Source organism: Lacerta agilis, chromosome 6, assembly GCF_009819535.1.
Source record: "Lacerta agilis isolate rLacAgi1 chromosome 6, rLacAgi1.pri, whole genome shotgun sequence".
In the NCBI taxonomy this organism is placed as follows: domain Eukaryota; kingdom Metazoa; phylum Chordata; class Lepidosauria; order Squamata; family Lacertidae; genus Lacerta; species Lacerta agilis.
In genome coordinates, this window is record NC_046317.1 from 65,957,180 (window position 1) to 65,975,862 (window position 18,683).

General features: G+C 43.9%; 1 protein-coding gene across 4 annotated transcripts in view; it reads left to right on the forward strand.

Annotated features, from left to right (window-relative positions):
• Positions 1–407: 407 nt before the first annotated feature.
• SOGA1 (suppressor of glucose, autophagy associated 1) overlaps positions 408–18,683 on the forward strand; it is an 82,707-nt gene continuing 64,431 nt past the window's right edge. For 3 of the 4 annotated variants that reach the window (XM_033153252.1, XM_033153250.1, XM_033153249.1), the window contains exon 1: positions 408–786. The gene's annotated coding sequence lies outside the window, so the exon portion shown is untranslated. The remainder of the gene's footprint in view (positions 787–18,683) is intronic. The other variant, XM_033153248.1, reaches the window with a different exon arrangement.

The following is an 18,683-nucleotide window of genomic DNA, read 5'->3' on the forward strand; positions in this document are numbered from 1 at the left end:
AACCGGCAGCGCGCCTACAGCCCGCCGGGGATGGCAGCGCCGGCTGAGGCGGAGTCCAGCCAGCCCCTCGCCTCGGCTCCCGCGCCGCCGCCGCCTCCCGAGAAGAAGAAGCTACAGCGAGCGCCGTCCCCGGCCAGACCCAAGGATGTCCCCGGCTGGTCGCTGGCCAAGAGCCGGCGCGGCAGCCACCCGGGCTCGCCTGCCTCGTTCTCCTCCGGGAAGCCGGGCGCGGGGGGCGGGCACTCGCGCCGGGCTGGGGGCGCCAAGGATGGCCGCGGCGACAAGAAGGGAAAGGCCACGCCGCCGGCGGGGGCGAGGGGCGTCGGGAAGGGCTCGGCAGGCCGCGCCGGGGCCCGAATGAAGGGGCGGAATCGCCTGGCCGTGGCGGGGGGCGAGGGGGCCACGACCTCCGGCGGCTCCGGGAAAGGGTCGTCCTCGTCGCGCCCTCAGCTGCCGCTCGCCCTCACGGACAGCAGCTCGGAGGTGTCGGACTGCAGCGCCTCGGAGGAGGCCAAGCTGTTGTCGCTGCTGGAGCTGGGCGGGCTGAGCTGCGGCGGCAGCGACACCGAGTCGCCCCCGAGCAGTAGCGCCCCGGCCCAGCCCGCCAGCGCCTCCGCCGACGGCGCGTCCCCACTGCCCGAGGACCAGTCGACAGCCGCCTCGCTGGCCAGCAGCCGCCTGCCTCTCAGCACCTCGCTGGCCTTCTCCGACCTCACCGAGGAGCTGCTGGACGCGGGCGTCGCCCGGGAGCTGGAGGAACTGCGCTCCGAGAACGACTATCTCAAGGTGAGGGGCGCTGGGTCCGTTTTAGGGCAGCTCGGCGGGGAGAGAACGATCTCTCGGGAGCGAGCAGCCAGGCATGGGGCTGCGCTTCCCCACAAAACACCCGCCGGTTTCCCCATAACAGAGTCGCTCAACAGATCCCCTCCGTTCCCCGACACTAATCTCCGAGCCTCGTGGGACAAGGGAGCGGGCACCACGCGGACCCAGGAGGGGCAGGCGCGTCCTCCTCCGAAAACAAGACACGCCCCTTCTCTCCCAACACCCCTCCCTCCCAAAAAAGGAGGAACCCTCCTTAACTAAATTAAATTAAACAGGTGTCTTTCAGCAAAGCGAAACATTGACACCCCCCTGCACAGGGAAGACATATTTTAAGCTTGCAGGCCATTATCCCTGTGGAACATGTTGCACATCCTCAAACATGACATCTCCTTGCAGCCCTGGTCTGCATGCAGAAGGTACATAAGACAGCTTCATGTGTTCCTAAAAACAACAAAGGTCTTGCTGTGTACCACTGAGAGATCATTTCTTGCCTTCCCCTCTGTGCCTTGCATTGCATTACTAAAAAAGGCTTCTCCATCTTGCTGTGTGGTAGGATTAATGCCCCCTTTGTAACAAATCTTATGTGCCAGATATATTGTGACCTTAGGGAAGACCTGTTGCCACCCAGAATTTCAGAACGCTTCCTTGGAACTGGCGCTCTGTAATGAAAGATGATCTCCACCTCCCAGCATCTACAGGATGCTGGTTATGTGGAACATGCCCACATCCTCAGAGGCAGCACCTGCTGGCTTTCTAAAGCTCCTTGTAATTGGCATTCCTCTGCCTCATGGGGCAGTTCCTCCCCCAGCCCATCATCAGTTCCTTGGAGCAGGCGCTCCATAGTGTCAATTACTTCTCTAGAATCAAATGGAATAGCTGCCCCTCGGTCATATGTAATTGAGGCTTTGCATCACCTTCTAGCACAACAGAGCCCCAACATATGTACAACCAGATGCCTTCCAGTGAATTAAGACCTTCTCTGGTATCAGAGAAAGCCATGTTGGTACTGATGCCTCTCATTCCTAAAGAAGGTATTGTATAGCATCATAAAGCCCCAAGGAGAAATATTCTTCATCTCATCAAACAGAACTTACATATCCTTAGAGGAAGATATCTTCTATCATGAAATCGAAGCTAATTCCTCACATTTCGGCATTTATTTCAAATTCTTTGCTGCCAGAATCAAATTCATAGTTGTCAGCGTCATGCTAAAAGGTGCCCAGGATTTTCCCTTGTAATAAATAGCTTGACTCTCTAGTACAAGTCTTAGCCACCTCAGTGTTTCAAGGAAGGCAGTCTTTGGGGCCTAATTAAGCAAACACTTCCAGGGGCTATGTACAATTTCTTAGGGCCACTCCCTGTGGTGACTCTGTATTCAAATTGTAATGTAGCACAGCTCCTGATCCCTGAAGAGTTTCCACTGCATTACTGGGTGTTCCTAGGAATGCTTGGCTGTAGCACAGAGGGTCTGTGTAGAATCTGAAGAATCTGTATGATGAGTGTTACTGGCTATGACAGCTGGGACACAAGAGTTGTGCAGAAGTCAGGTGAATGTGTTGAAGCACATCCTTTGACAGATATGTTCCCAAATCTACATTTGCAAACACCTGATGTATATGGCATTTCCAGAGGAGAAATGATGAAAAGGGATGTTTTAACCACACACGTCTGCAGATTTTTCTTTGTAAATCCCCACTGGAGACATTTCCCCATCCTCTTTTTCTGCTGAGTTTACTTCTGATTTCAGAGCCTGTCTGTACAAAAAATGGTGAAAAATGACCAGGGAGTGGAGGGATTTATATGGAAAAATTGACTAGGCAAGACAGTGTTTGATCCTTGTGGGAACTGGGGGTTATTTGCAGGGAAGAACCAGTGATTCCCTCCTGCAAGCACCCTCTCTTTCCACTTGCCAATTCTGTATTGTGAATGCCCTCCTGCAGTAGCATGATGAGTGAATCGTGAACCCCTTGTTTCTGTTGTAATGTGTGGTTCTCTTCTTAATTACACTTGGTGGTGCACCTCTCAGTTCCATAATATTTATTAGTTTTGAAATTCCCAATCTAGCAAACAGATGACCTGATGCAGGGCAGCATTTGCATTCATCTCTGTGTATCAGAATTTCCCATTTTGGAGGTAATTAAGTTTTTGCAGGGTTTATTTAGCCTCAGACACACACTTGGTCCTGTTGGGTGTGCTCCCCTTCCCCACCCAGAAAGACACAGTATATTTATAACAGCTCTATACAGACTTTCAGAGCCCATCCACATGGAAATGTCTAAAAGTTTTAGAAGCACTTTTAGTATGCGTCTAGACTCTCCCATACATCCACATGTTGTTGTTGAAACTTCAGCATTCTCTAATATTCCTGGTTGTCCATGTGCAGATGGGCTGATCAGTCAGATATTTGCATCAGTCATGCATTCTACAATGTCAGTGCATTTTCCATCTTCAAATTGGGGAAAATGTAACTGCTTTCTTGGAGGATGTTTTCCGCGCTTCTGGTTTTTAGCTAAATTAATAGCATGGAAAGCTACTTTGCAGATGTGCCCCTAGAATGACTTGGAGGAATTGTTTCAGTAGTGTTTGGATAATGTAAGAATATTGCTTGACATGTAGCCCTGTGGCTTCTGGAATGGTAGGGAGTGCAGGAGTCTTTCGGCTGTTGCCAAGCTCAGCTTTTGCCTTGCTTCTCTTGGTAGTACTACTGAGCAAGGATGGGTTTATTTTGCAGGATGATGTTGGCATGGCAACGGTAGTAGGTGTTTATTGAATGGCTGCATATAACAACCAGCTCAGATAGTGGATTAGGTTGCTGGCTGAAGCACAGGTTCTTAGTGCCTTCAGAGAGGTCTGGCAGGGTGGAGAGCAAGAGTCCCTTAAGTGTAAGATTATACAGTATATACTATTTGGAAAAAAATCATTAGGTATAGAAGATGGTTGTGCAACCATTTTTCTGGGGGATGCTTTCTCTACCCTGGTCTCATTCTTGCCCTTCAGAACAGTTGTTCTCCACTCTTTTAGCTAGAAGATCCAGCAGTGGAATCCGGCATTTGGGGGGCGTGCATCCATGTGTAGCATATCGCATCTGGGAAAGTCATCTTTTGCAACATCCATGGCTGAGAGTCCTTACTGACCCACTTGGTGACTCAACCCTCCCCCACTTAATTACTGTGTTGGTCATTCCTACTCCCATATACTTTAAATCTGTGTCCTGGGTTTGCAATGTGCGTGATTTCTAACTACTGTGTTCATGTAAGTATTGGCTCCTATTTTCCTTATCATTAAACAAATGCTGTGCCTGTTCAGGTCAACCTTACCTTTTCTGGGGTGGGAGAGTGGTAGAACAAGGGTTGTTTTGATGGTTTAAATATAAAACACCTGACTTCACTTTCCTTGCTATTATTATCTGCAGCCTAACTGTTAAAAGCATAATAAAAAATAAAATAAAAAATTGTCCAGTAGCACCTTAGAGACCTGTTGAAAGCATGTCAGTGCCACAACAAATGGCGGGGGGGGGGCGCGCGTTAAACTAAGCTTTACCCTGAGAAGACCCATTGAAATTACAGTAATAGACTTAACATAGCCATGTTGATTAATTTCAGTGGGTTTATGCCATGGGTAGGCAAACTAAGGCCCAGGGACCAGATCTGGCCCAATCGCCTTCTAAATCCTGCCCGTGGACGGTCCGGGAATCAGCATGTTTTTACATGAGTAGAATGTGTGCTTTTATTTAAAATGCATCTCTGGGTTATTTGTGGGGCAGGGGCATAGGAATTCGTTCACCCCCCAATATAGTCTGGCCCCCCACAAGGCCTGAGGGAGATTGGACCGGCCCCCTGTTGAAAAAGTTTGCTGACCCTTGGTTATGCTATGTAAAACATACCAGTAGTTGAACACTACCCACACTCAACTCTTCCATGGGATTAGACAGCTACACCCAGTGGCATGATTCAAGGGACAGCCATATTAGAGGTTCCAGCACACAGATCTTGGCTCTTGATTTGCCCCTTGCAGTTGTGACACTTTTAGTTCATGCATGCCCTTTCCCTGCCTCAAGGCCACCACTATGTTCTCACTGCTTTTATTTGGAAGTTCTGGATCTGAATATTGTTTATGCTAGAATTACACAGACTTATAGTGTAAACCAATCACACCCACACATTTTATATGAGTGCAGCTCATTCTGATTTCAGAGGCTGGTGAACTTCTGAGCTATAGGGCTGGGGACTGCTTATGTAGAGTCAGTTCATACAAAGCCAAATAAAGTAGTTGGTAATTTTCTTCCCTTCTAAGCAAAGGGGAAACTGGCAGGAAGTCAAGACTTAATTTAGACTGGCCCTTCTTAGTATTCTGATATAAAACGGCTGTGCAGATTCAAAGTTGCCATGGTAATGTAATAACATGCCATGCTAATTAGAAATACACAAGGACATTTATGTTAAAAACTGGGCATGATTAACAGGGCAATCCTATACAGTATATGATTCCTTAAAAGTAAATTTTAAGGAGTTTAACTGCAGTTTCTTTCCAGTAAATGTACTTAGAACTGTAGCAGAACACTGCAGTTCTATACATGTCTACTTAAAACTAAGTCCCATAGGGTTTAATGGAGAATAGGATTGCAGCTTAAGTCTCATTGATTTTAGTTTGATATAATTAAGCATGCACTTCACACACTCACTAAAATCTTTGGGACATTTACTGTTGTTTGAGACTTGCCATTTCTACATGTTTGGCGATACGTCTGCTACCGTAAGGGTTGATTTTATCAGCCTTTGAAACTTATCACCTTGTAGTTTGTTTTCACTCTAGTCAATTTCAGTCTAGTCAATTTCAGCTAAATTATTTTTCTCTATATAAATATTTATTTTAGTAATATGATTGGTGACTAAGATAAGAAAGACAAACTTTGCAAGAACTGATCTGCTACTTCAAAGCAGACCTATTTGCAAAATCTCAGTTTCTATTTGATTAATTGACATGATCAAGATAAGCTTTTCAAATTTACTAGAGCATAAAAATAGAGTAGTACAAAGACCACACGTTCAGTTCACAGTAGTCTTAAAATACTGTATGGCAATACAAAGTGACACAATGTTTTTTTCCTGTCTAACATCTCAAGAGATCTGGATGAATACAAACTATTAGATTTACTTTCAGGAAGGCTAGCATTTCCAAGTCAAGTATGCTTGAGCTGTCAGTCTTGGCACTCAAAGCTGACCTTACAAAGAATTAAAAACAGACTCAAAAGTTAGTTGAATTGTAGCCTGTCATCTGCTCCAGTGTTGTATACAGATGTGATCCTGTTTGTTGCAGCAACAAAGCTTACAGACTGGAGCCTCCACCCACTTATCATACTTAGGATTCATTGGCAGTGCTGCCCTCATTTGAGGGAACAGATTTCCCAAGTCATTTAGTTCCCCCATTCACCTTTTCTCGTGTATATGGTAAACACAGTGTTATATATCCATCCTCTACAGATGTTTTCCAGGTTGCTGACTTAGCTGTCCAGTGACAGGGTGAGCTCCCATTGCTCAGTCCCTGCTCCTGCCAATCTAGCAGTTCGAAAGCACGTCAAAGTGCAAGTAGATAAATAGGTACTGCTCTGGCAGGAAGGTAAACAGCGTTTCTGTGCGCTGCTCTGGTTCGCCAGAAGCGGCTTAGTCATGCTGGCCACATGACCCAGGAAAACTGTCTGGGGACAAACGCTGGCTCCCTCGGCCAGTAAAGCAAGATGAGTGCCGCAACCCCAGAGTCGTCCGCGACTGGACTTAACAAGTCTGGGGTTCCTTTACCTTTTTACACCTTTTGTGAAGGGATTGCTTGGTGGGTATGGAATTAGAGGCAGAACTCTTTACTTGTAGGGGTGGAGACTTGATGGCACAGAACAAAGGCGGAGGTAGTTTTAGTGTTTGATTTCGTGCAAACTGGATGAGAATGTTGCAGAGTCCTCCCCCCCCCCATGATAAATTGTTGAGAAGTGAATTTTACGAGGCATCTATGCACAATTCAGTTGCAATAGTAAATCTGGGCCAGTGTCTAGGTAGTTACAACTATACAAATCTGATGGGCAGCAAGGCCTAGATAGCATTTCCTAGTAAGACAATAAGTATGGTGGTGATGCCAGTAAGTATTTATGCCACCTGGGGCACTAAGAAAGATAGAATTTTGGAATATTTAATAGCTGTAAAAATATCATCTGAAATCTGCTGTTACTTGGGGTGTACTCCTTCCTTGAGGATATTCTGAGCACCATTGCAGTTGCACCCAATCTTAGTATGCAGAATGGTGGGAGAAACCTGTCTTATTGGGTGGGCAATTTTTCTGTCACTTACTGATCAAGCGCTGCATTGTGTCAGTGTGTGGGGATGCCTTTGTTATTGTTGAGTAACTTTCTCCACCCCCTCCTCACACACACTATACACAGCCTCCAATCTTCATTATTACACACTCATACGTAGAGGCACAAGGCCTTCATGCACACACACCGAGTTGAGATCCTATCCCATCATGCCTTCTCCTGTTCCCTTTCCCTCCCTCCCTCTCTCTGCTGATTGGTGCTGGGAACAGTTGAGGATTATGCAGATTAGGATACTCCTAAACTCTCTCCATCCCCATGACTGGGAGGAACATATACATCCCATTGTGTAGCTGTTTGGGATTGGAAACGGCTGTGGAGAGAGCTAATTAGTGGCCTCCTCAGCTTTCCCCAATTCTGGTTATCTGGATCTCATCCTGCATCTCTTCTTGTTTCCCTACTGATTGGTGCTGGAAACAGCTGAGGGTGTGTGCTGATTCTTATAGTCTTCAGCTGTTTGCAGCACCAATCAGTCAAGTAGCAGGCCACATGTGGCTCTTGAGCTGCAGATTGTCCCTGTGTGAACTAATGCAACCAGGGCTAGAAGCTTACTGTATGTGTATTTTGTTGCATAGTCCATTCACAGTAATGGACAGTCTCTTCTGTTTAGTTGTTTACTTTTGAGTTCTCATGTATAGTCAAGTGTTTCTGAAGTCATAGTAGTGAAATGGCACAGTGGTTCTAAAATGTTTACACAGGGGGACCCATGGGCAAAAAAAATTATTCCTTGAAACCTATTCTTATACTTATTCAGAATTGTATGTTTAGCTAATTTTCCAAAAACCTAAGCATTATTTTGCTGCCTCTTCCAGCTGGTCAGAAGCCCCAGGTGGACAGAAATGCTCCACTGTAAACTGAAAAGGAAAGTAAGCAAAATGAAAAATATTGCTTGGTTGTTTCAAAGAAAGTGAAAAAGCTCCTGGGATGTGGTTGGTAAGCTGCTGTCTGCAAGACAGAGAGAGGGCTGGAGGTGAATTTTCTTGCCTTTAAAGGTCATCCCCCCCATTAATGATTTTGATAAATCACCCTGTCATTCCCAACTTATTATCTGGGGCTTATGAAATATTTCAAATGCCCAAGCACTTTGCTTTTGCAATGACTCTTACTAAATATATAAATGAAAATAGATAACAATCCCTGTGATTTTTTTTTAAAACTTCTCTTTCAGACAAATCACAAAAAACTGCTTGTGTTTGAGAACATTTAAGCATAACAATTCTTTCTTTTTGGATACAATGTTTATTTTAAAAACATGTTTCTCTAAGAGGAAACTACAGTATTAGAGTACACTCTTGATCGTTGTTACCTTGCTATGGTTAAAACAATAGGGGTTTGAAAATGTATGGCTTGCTCTAGCTTCCTTATCTTGCAAGTAAGTGTCATGACAGTGCATGCACCATTATTCACAGAACCCTGGAGCTCTAGTGCAAAGACACAACCCTGCCCCCCCATCTGTGCTATCACTGCAGACGTTGCCTATAATGTGGAATTCTGCCTGCAGTTGCTTCTCTTTAGAGAACTTTTTATAGGAAAGGATGGTTAGTGTAAACGTTATGCAGGCTGCTTTTTAAACAACTGAACTCTGAAGCTTTTCGCTGGTGTCAATCTTTCAGTATAGTGAGGTGAGTGAAGATTCCCTCATGGAGTTAATAGCAGCTCTCAGTGATCATGGTGGGGAGCAGTTTTTGCCTGGATTGCAGCAGGAGAAGAAACTGTTGTTTTTTTTAAAAAAAGAAATATTGATATTGATCATCTGCCTTGGGACCTGCTATTTCCAGAAGAAGAAGAAAGGATAATAATGCAATTTCAGATTTGTACATTTGAACTTTGGCAAACAAAGTGATTATCATTATTATTTTCTTCTCCCCACCCAAGCTGTAAAAATGTGGACAAAGTCAAGATTGCTTGGTGGGTTTGGTTTGAAAGACTAGCCCTTGTTCCTTCTTGCATCTAAACCCATTGCTGGATTTTTAGTTGTAGTTTCTGGGGGTGGGGGGAGAGAATGCACAAGGTTGTCAGAAACGTCTGTCTCAAAATATCTATATCTCTATATGCATGTGTCTGCTTCAATTCTATTGATCCGAGGAGCACAGTGCAGTTGTGTGCGGAAGCTCTGTAGCTGAAGTTTTCCTTTCTGTTTCTGAGGAGTTGCACTGATAAGGGAACAGCAAGCTACTCCATTTGACTAGGAGAATAAACATGCAAGGATGAGCCACCTGCTTCTCCTTTTCCTTTCTGGCTTCAAAGACCTGATAAGAAAAGGAGATGGGAACATTTTCATGCTTGAGAGGCACTGTGCCTTTAAGAAGCACAGCAGCCAGCCACGAGCCACCGCCTTGTCATCCCAGTGTGTGGGGAACAAGAGCTCTGAGTCCCTGTTCAGCAGAATGGAAAATGTGAGATGTGATATGCCGGCAGCTGCAGAGGGATGTGAAGACAAAGAATGGCACTGGAGATTCCATTTGCAACAAGGGGAGGAGAAATCTTCCAAGCCAATCATGTTTCAAAATAACAGGCATATGCCTTAGATAACTGACAGATGGGATTTGGAGTGGCCTTAGCCCAGGGGGTCCCAACTGGCCTTCTGCTCATCTTCCGATTCAGGCTTTTCCTGCTTGCTTTGTCTTCATACACCCCATATTAATGTTGATCACCTCATGCCTTTCCCTCAACCCTCCCTTCTTAGTAAAAAGCAAAACTTGGCTGTGAGTCTGCTTTGCTTTTTCTGTCTTCCCCAAGTGTGGTAGGGATATACGCCAGAAGCCAGAAGCAGGAAATGTTGGTCCTCAAACAGCCAGTGATTTCTTATATTACAGGTATTTATGTATATCCAACCTTTAGTCCATGGAAAGCCACACTGCAAGAATCTCATAAGCTCTAAGCTCCTAATTCATGCTTGCTTTTCCTCTTAATTTTAATAATACAGTGGTACCTCGGGTTACATACGCTTCAGGTTACAGACTCCGCTAACCCAGAAATAACGCTTCAGGTTAAGAACTTTGCTTCAGGATGAGAACAGAAATCGTGCTCTGGCGGCGCAGCAGCAGCAGGAGGCCCCATTAGCTAAAGTGGTGCTTCAGGTTAAGAACAGTTTCAGGTTAAGAACGGACCTCCTGAACGAATTAAGCACGTAACCAGAGGTACCACTGTAATGGAGATGTGGAGCCCAGAAGGCATGATAGGTGATTCAGAAAGTGTGATCCACAGTTAGAACTACCGCTTCTATAAACAATCTGGAAAGTTGCATTTTAGAATTTTCTCATCAGTTTGCATTGCATCTCATCACATTGGTGCAAAAAACTAATAACGTGAGTTATTTGTGTCCCTAATGCAGCATGTAATAAGAAAAGCAACTTGTGGCACCTTTTAGTTTTTAGATAGAGCATATTTGCATTAGCATTGCTTGAAAGCTCTGGTTGTTTGGCTGTTAATTTATACAGGAAGGTGTAAATCTGTTACATGATTTCCTCCCATCTCTCCCCTCCCCCACCTGCTGCTCCTTCTCATTATAACTTCTGAGCTGTCTGCTGTTTTGTTGGCAAGATGTGGGCACAGTGTTATTGTAGGGTTGCCATCTTTCGATAAGTTAAAAAAAAAAAACTTTTAGGAAGACCTCAAAATTGTTGAGCTCTTTTTAGACAAAGCCCAAAGTTGTTGTAGTAGTTTATATATTGGATTACATTTCAGGAGATGGGAGACTGACTGAACTTGGACACTGCTGCATAGAATTGGATTGGAAAATAAAATCTGTGGTGGTAAAATTGAAGAAAGGTGGTCCATATTCTTTATACCAGTGTTTTTCAACCACTGTTCCGCGGCACACTAGTGTGCCGCGAGATGTTGCCTGGTGTGCCGTGGGAAAAATTTGTTTATTTGATTCCTATTCAAGAGAATTACTTTATATATAGTCAATATAGGCACAGAGTTAATTTTTTTAACATTTTCTAATGGTGGTGTGCCTCGTGATTTTTTTCATGAAACAAGTGTTCCTTTGCCCAAAAAAGGTTGAAAAACACTGCTTTATACAGTACTGAGTCAGTTTGTATTTATGCTAATTCAGTATTGTCTACACTGACAGCAGTAGCTTTCCTGGGTTTCAAGCAGGGTTCTCCCCCCCCCCCCATCCTACCTGGAGATGCCTCGGATTCAGTCTGGGGCATTTTGCATATAAAGCATATGTGATACCACTAAGCTGCATCCTTGTTGTTTAATAGGTCATAAAGTCCTTTGTAGCAGTTGCTGTTTGGGAAATGAGTCTTTTTCACTTCATCACATTAATCCACCTAACCTGGAGATCCTGAAACCACTGCAGTCATATGGTGGCCCATCTTAAGACTTTTTCCCTGTGGAAATCTTTTCTTATCTTTGCCTTGCGTGAATTACGGTACTGTTCCTTCTGTCAGTCTGTGGCTTGCAGTTAATTGAAAACTGCTGCTTTTGTTCCCTTTAATCTCTAAGGAAATGTTCCCTTGTTATCCCTTGATACCAATTTCCATGTTGCAGTGCGAGATCATAAGAATATGAGTTCAGCCCTTGCCATACTAGGTCAGATCAATGCAGCATTCCAACTTCTATGTTTTTCAAAATGTGGGCTCCCTGAATTAATAGTGACTTGTGGCAGTGAGGGGGGGGGGAGTACCTCACAAGATTATTCAACAATACTATAGTTACTTCTCAGTGTTTTACTTAATGTTACTAGGTATATGTCATTTTCACTGACATTATGGATGTATCAGGCAATTTAACATCAGTACAAAATATTTTCTGATTAAGACCAAAATCATTCATTTGAATCAAAAGAGAGGGTTTCAGATTATGGAGAACAGAAGCATTTATTTGAAACAGCGAGTAGCCATAATCACTTATTTCTAGTGTTAGAAACTGACATATGAAAGCTAAGAGCTAAATGGCACCTTAAACCTAGGTTATGGGCACAACAACGGAATGTCTAGGTGTCTTTTTATAACAAGAATACAAAGCTGAAAATGAATGAACTGCAGTTAAAATATTATGGTCATTTTTCACATCGTCTAGTCCTTCCCCTGCCTACCCCCTAATATTCTTAAGATAAGGTTACCAGACATCCCCGTTTCCCGGCGACAGTCCCTGGATTTACAAATCAGTCCCCATACAAAATCCATTGAAGTTGAAAAGTGTCCCTGGATTCATTGAAAAAAATCTGGTAACCTTATATTAAGAGGGTCTCTTCTTCAGTCTTCAGAGAGTAACTGAAAGTGGGGATGCAGAAAAAGGTCCTCCTTTCCTTCCACGCTGCAGTTTTTATCTGAAATCTTAGGCGCAGTACTGCGCCCGGAGCTCAGAAACTCCTTGCGCTAATGAAATTCCCTATCACAAAATGCGCCTAGAACAATGGGAGTTTCTAACACTGCTTCTTCCATTCAATTGGTCATAGAATTGTAGAGTTGGAAGGGATCCCAAGGGCCATCTGGTCCAGTCCCTTGCAATGCAGGAATCTCAACTAAATCATCCATGGAAGATGGTGTACAGTTCCTCCAGTTGCTTCGGACAACAGCTTCCATCAGTACCAGGCGGCTTGGCCAGTGGTACCAGGTATAGGAAGCTTGTCAACTGAGCCCACATGTGCTCCTCCTGGGCATGACTCCTCCTCCCAGGCTCCACTCTCTTCTTGAGGAGTAGACAAACTGAAAGGGGTTGTGGGTAGTAGCACTGGACACTGGGTTTCATATTGCTATTCTGTTCTTGTTGGAGAGAGACAATATTAAGTTCCTGTTTAGCTTCCTGGCTGGTGTGTCCTCTAATGGTGGGCCTGGGATCACCAGTGGGCCTTGGGCCACTTCCAGGTGGGTCTTGGTGTAATAGACTTCCCAGTTTCTCTTGCCTCCTCCCCGCCCCAGGTTGTGCCATAGCATTTTGGCTGGGTCATTGCCAACACCAGAAACGCCCCCCCCCCAATACTATATAAATGTAGTTATCACTCCTTTGTTAACTCCTGCCTAGTATGTTGCCTGCAGTAGTGAGAATACACCAGGGAGCTTCTTGCCATTGATGTGGTGGGGCTGGTCCCTCAAAGGAATCTGATTTGAAGGATGCTATCTTGGAAGTGGGTAGTTCAGGGATCTCTCTGGTTAGCAGGCTTCAGGTTGAGGCTTTGGCTCTGCATTAAAGTTTGGGTCCGGGTTCAGCACTTCTGCTGCTGGTGTCTCTGGCTCTTCTGATCTGGCTGGTTCCTCCTCTGAGTCAGATTCTATCTAGGCTGCTGCTCAGTCTAGACCTTGTCATGGTTCAGGGTATTTAGGACTGATTTGTTTATTAGCCCATTCAATGTAGCGTCATTCTTAACTAGCAGTGCCTTTCTTCTAGAAAAATAGGTGCTGGTACTCATCACAAAGTTGTTGCAGTAAGTGTCACACTTTTTAACCCCCCCAAAAAGAAGTGCCAGTATTGCGTACTGTTGAGTACCCCCTTAAAAAAAAGCACTGTTAACTAGCCATAAATAAAAGTTCTCTCTTAGAAGCAGGTAGATTCCTGGGTTTTTAAAATATTGTTGCCTGTCTGTTGTTTAACAACGTTGTGGCATATATACTGGGGCAGCAGCTGTTGATGCAAGCCAGATATTGTAGCCCAGTTGATGTTTGTAGAACTTAACTACTTCCTCTGCTCCTGTCCATTTCTCTCCAAATAGTTTGTGCACATACAGTTCATCGTGGTCCATTTATTTGCCAAAAAGTGTATTGGATGTAGAGATTTACAGATTAGAATTACAGGGCTGTCTAGCTGGGGTTGTAGACAGGTTGATGGATTTATTATTGACATTTTGGATCGCACCCAATCTCACAGTCAATCTAAGGCTGCTGTGCTAACCCTTCCTAGCGTGTCCTCCTATTGACCCCTTGGCAGCACATGCTAGGGCAAAACAAGCTTTGTCTAGTAGAGAAGGACTCTTGGATTCTGGGTAGGTCTCTTGTATACAGCTGTTTCAGGATCTGATTAGTAGATTGATATTCCCTGCTGCAGTAGTTTAATACGTTAAAATACCTTTAGGGGCATGCATCCATAAATAGGTTTTAATATTTGCAACACCAATATGAGAGTTTCTGCTGTAAACTCTTAAATAAGGAAGTCTTGTTATAATTGTTTCTTAAGGGCTAACCAGCAGTTGTTAATGGCAATTAGGTTCTTGAATAATTTTGCTGCTCTCTGTGTAGGGTGCAGTGAGAAGTATCACTTAATCTCATTTGAGAATTAAATACTGGGTGTTAAAAATACGAGACAGGCAGAATGGAAGTACATTCGAAAAAATTCTTTGCAATTGGGAGCCATGGTTGAGCATTAGAGCACAAGCTTCATATTCATAGGGTCCAAAATCCAATCCTTGGCATCTCCACCTAAAAGGATCTCAGGATACAGGACTGAGAGAGACTCGTGCCTGAGATTCAGGACAGCCACAAGTAATCGGTTTTAAGTTTAGAAAAAAGGTGAGTCAGGGGAACATGTCAGAGATGTATAAAATTATTCAAGGTGTGGAGAAAGTGGATGGCCGCCAACTTGGATGGCTTTGAAAGAGAGCTAGACAGATCCATTGAGAGTAAGGCTACCAGTCATGATGCCTATGTTTTACCTCCACTGTGGGTGACTTTATACCTCTGAATACCAGTGGATGGGGATCACAAGTGGGAGATGACAATTGCACGTAGGTCCTGCTTGTGGGCTTCCCATAGGTGGCACCCCTCTATTCTCTGCCTTGGTCAGATCACCCATGGAGTACCGTGTCCAGTTCTGGGCACCACTATTTAAGAATGATATTGACAAGCTGGAAGGTGTGCAGAGGAGGGCGACTAGGTTGACCAAGGGTCTGGAGATAATAGAAAGCAATGTGAGGAAACAGATATATGTCTAAGAAAAGTTCATCTGGACAGTATTATTATTATTAATAATAATAATTTCTGAATTCTAATGTCAGGCTTTGACATACTTCTTTTAGAGGAAGTTACATAGTTTGAATGAATTGCTTTTAAAAAAATGTATTGGAGAGCTACTCAGAAATAAGTGTCACTGAATTCTATGATGCTTACTTCTGTTTAAGTGGATATAGAAATTCAGCCTTACTGTGGTCTTTTTTTTATGGTGTTGAAAGCAATTCTGTTGAGAAAATGTTCTTGGAGGCCCACAGGTTCTTGGTAAAATTTTAAACAAACAACAATAGTGGTGCCGCCATTTAAAAAGTCCCTTCTCTCCCCTAACACATTTTTGTAAACCTAATGTTTTATTAGAGATTTTCTTGGGTCTCCCCTAACACATGTTGAGATTGTTAGTGGACTCTTGATTTAACTAGAGGAAGCACCAGTCTTAGAAGTTTTACTGAGGTTTTTTTTTTTTTTGCCCCCTTCCAATGTAAGATTGAAGGGCAATTGTATGCAGAACAGGAGGTGTTAGCAATAGATAAAATACTCGTTCTGGCATTGCTAGTACATAAAGTCATTAGCCTCGTACATACAAGCATCCTTCATGAGTGTTCAACTGCTACTCCATGTACCATTCCTTGTGCCACCCACCGTCCTAAAATAGTGTGCATGTAAGCATACAGTCACCATTCAAAGGGAAATTGCTAGTGGTGTTGTACAGCTGTGTCGGATGTTGTATACAAATATGAACTCAAGTCCTTGTTCCATAGCAGCTGCAAAAGAAAATACAGTTACTGGGATAAATTTATATCTAATTGTAGGCTGATACTTTTATGGTTAATGAAGGCTGCAAGTGAACAATATGCTTTACTGCAGAAATGGGAAACCTGTGGCAGCCAGATGTTGTTGGGCTACAACTTCCATCATCCCTAACTATTCGTCATGCTGACGGGTGTTGGGAGTTCAACAACGTCTGGAGGCCCACAGGTTCTGCATCCTTGCTTTATTTGAAAGCTGAATATTCCCACTTTTCACTGAGAAGCAAGACTACATTTTGAACCAAGGTTAGCCCTTGTCCTAGACACCTCTACTCAAATTAATATGCAGCTGGGAGGGTTTCAAGTTCTTCGGCATCCATTCCAGTTTGCAATAACTGTTTATATAGGCTTCCAAAATGCAGATCCAGTCAATATGTCTTATTTGCTCACCAAATACTTAGTTACCTTTTCCAAAATAAGTCTTCTTTGTCTGCTGGGTGTGTTCCTCATTACCCCGCGTCTGACTATTTGCATGTGTATCATACTTTTAAGATTCTTCCTTTTCATAAAAAACTGGGCAAAGGGCTACAAGAATATCGCCTACTAAAATACAGCGGACCTGCTTTCCTTTAATGGATTTGACGTAGTGGAAATTTTAATTTGATTAAATGGCACCTTGTAACAGATGCAGTTCTCCAAACTGTTCTTGGGCACGTGTGTTTTGCCAGGAGCAAGACCTGATGTTATCAAGAGGATGTTACATATCCTGGCCTACAGTGGCAGAAATAGTTTGAGCTCTTTTGGATCACATGGAAACCTCACAGGTGTGTTCCTAACTCCCCAGCGTGTGAATACAATGCAGCATGCCCAATGCAGACCTCGAGAGTTTTAAAATCTAGCTCTCTTAATTGCTGTTAGCTGTTGTGATGGGTAGAGCAGTACAGTACTGGATTTAGGCAGATCATGGGTGACCCTTGGGCAAAACACACTCAGTGGGGGGGGCTTCTCCCTGAATGGATCCACCTCCTCCTCCTCACCACTGTTGCCATTGCCTGTTTGCTTGCACCTCCCTCTGGGCGCGGTTTGAACCTGAGAGTGGGCAGTGTGGGCCTTGACAAACCTCTTGCACAAGCCCTGTATAGAGGAGCACGTGGTTTGAATTTTATTTCTTTTTAAAGATATTTATATACTATCTTTAATAATACTTATCCCAGGAAGGTTTTTCATTTTAATTTAAAAGTAAACATCCATAAAACATACGATAAGCCAATTCAAACTAGCAATAAATAACAGACCCAGTACATTATACACATTAAAGTAGCAATTGGAACAGCAAAGCAAAATTTCAGTGTTTTAAACTATAGCACCCTCCCAGTATTGTTCTAACCTATATAAACCATTAAAATGCCTGAGAGAATAACGACGTCTTAACCTGATGCTTCAAAAATTAGAGAGTAGGTGCCAGTCGAGCCTCCTTGGGGAGGTAGTTGCACAACTGGGGTTGCACAGCTGAAAAAAAAGCCCTCTTATTTCTTGCTACCTACATAGTCTTTACTACAGGGGTACCTCGGGTTACATACGCTTCAGGTTACATACTCCGCTAACCCAGAAATAACGCTTCAGGTTAAGAACTTTGCTTCAGGATAAGAACAGAAATCGTGCTCTGGCGGCACAGCAGCAGCGGGAGGCCCCATTAGCTAAAGTGGTGCTTCAGGTTAAGAACAGTTTCAGGTTAAGAACGGACCCCTCCGGAACGAATTAAGTACGTGACCAGAGGTACCACTGTAGTTGCACTCCTAGACTTCTGCCTGAATCCTTGGAGAACAGTTGCCAATGTATGACCCTTCTCCATGTCCTCAGCCTCATGTTTCTGAACCAATACTCTGGCTTAGTAGAAGGCAGATTCCCATGTCCCTATCTTATTGCTCAGGCAACCTGTTTTAGCTAATCGTTTGGCAGGGTTTTTTTGTTTTTGTTTTTTGCTGTAGTCCTGGCTCTTTTTGAGGTTTGTCTGGCTTCTGGAGTTCTCTTTGCATGTTCAGGCTGAACTCTGCCCAGTAACAGTTTCCTCCCCTCTTTTGTTGTTCATTGCAGCTGTCCGAACAGAGGTTTCTCCACCCCCTTCCTCCATAGAAATAAATACCTGGGTGCAATGCTTTGATGCGGAGGCTTCTAGAATGATGGGTTGAATTGCTCTACTTATTAGTGTGAGGTTTTTTTTGTTTTTTTTTACAGTACCAGACTTTGCTTTGATATAAGTATCATTTATAATAGTGTCTTTCAAAGGAAGGTAAGCATCATTGCAGACAGTATGGCCTTTAATTATACTTGCCGATTGAAACCTGATCATGGTTCATGCAAGGCATTTTTGCTGAGAGAGTCTTTGTGCAATAGCAGTGATCCCTGGACAATGTAGGTTTCTTTTCAAAAGCAGTCTTCTTTCTGAAGTGTTTTTCAACAATGGACACCTCTCACACTGTGTGCTTGGACATCCTGCCCCTGGAATTCTCTGATCCAAATGTGCATTCTTTTCGATTTATGTGTCTACCCAACCACACTAATCAAGATCCCCTGCTGTTGAATGCAAGCTAGGAAGTGGTCGTACAATTTTAACGTTGTCAGTTTCTGCTTTGGAGGCCAAGATTTATCTTCAGTGATGTGGGGCCAACCTCTTTTAAAAGTATTGTGTGTTCTGTAAATTCTTGCAACAGGACTGGCTCTCTGTTTCTGCTGTGCTTCCTGCTACTCGATCCCCAAACTCGGCCCTCCAGATGTTTTGGGACTACAACTCCCATCATTCCTAGCTAACAGGACCAGTGGTCAGGGATGATGGGAAGTGTAGTCCCAAAACCAGTGGCGTAG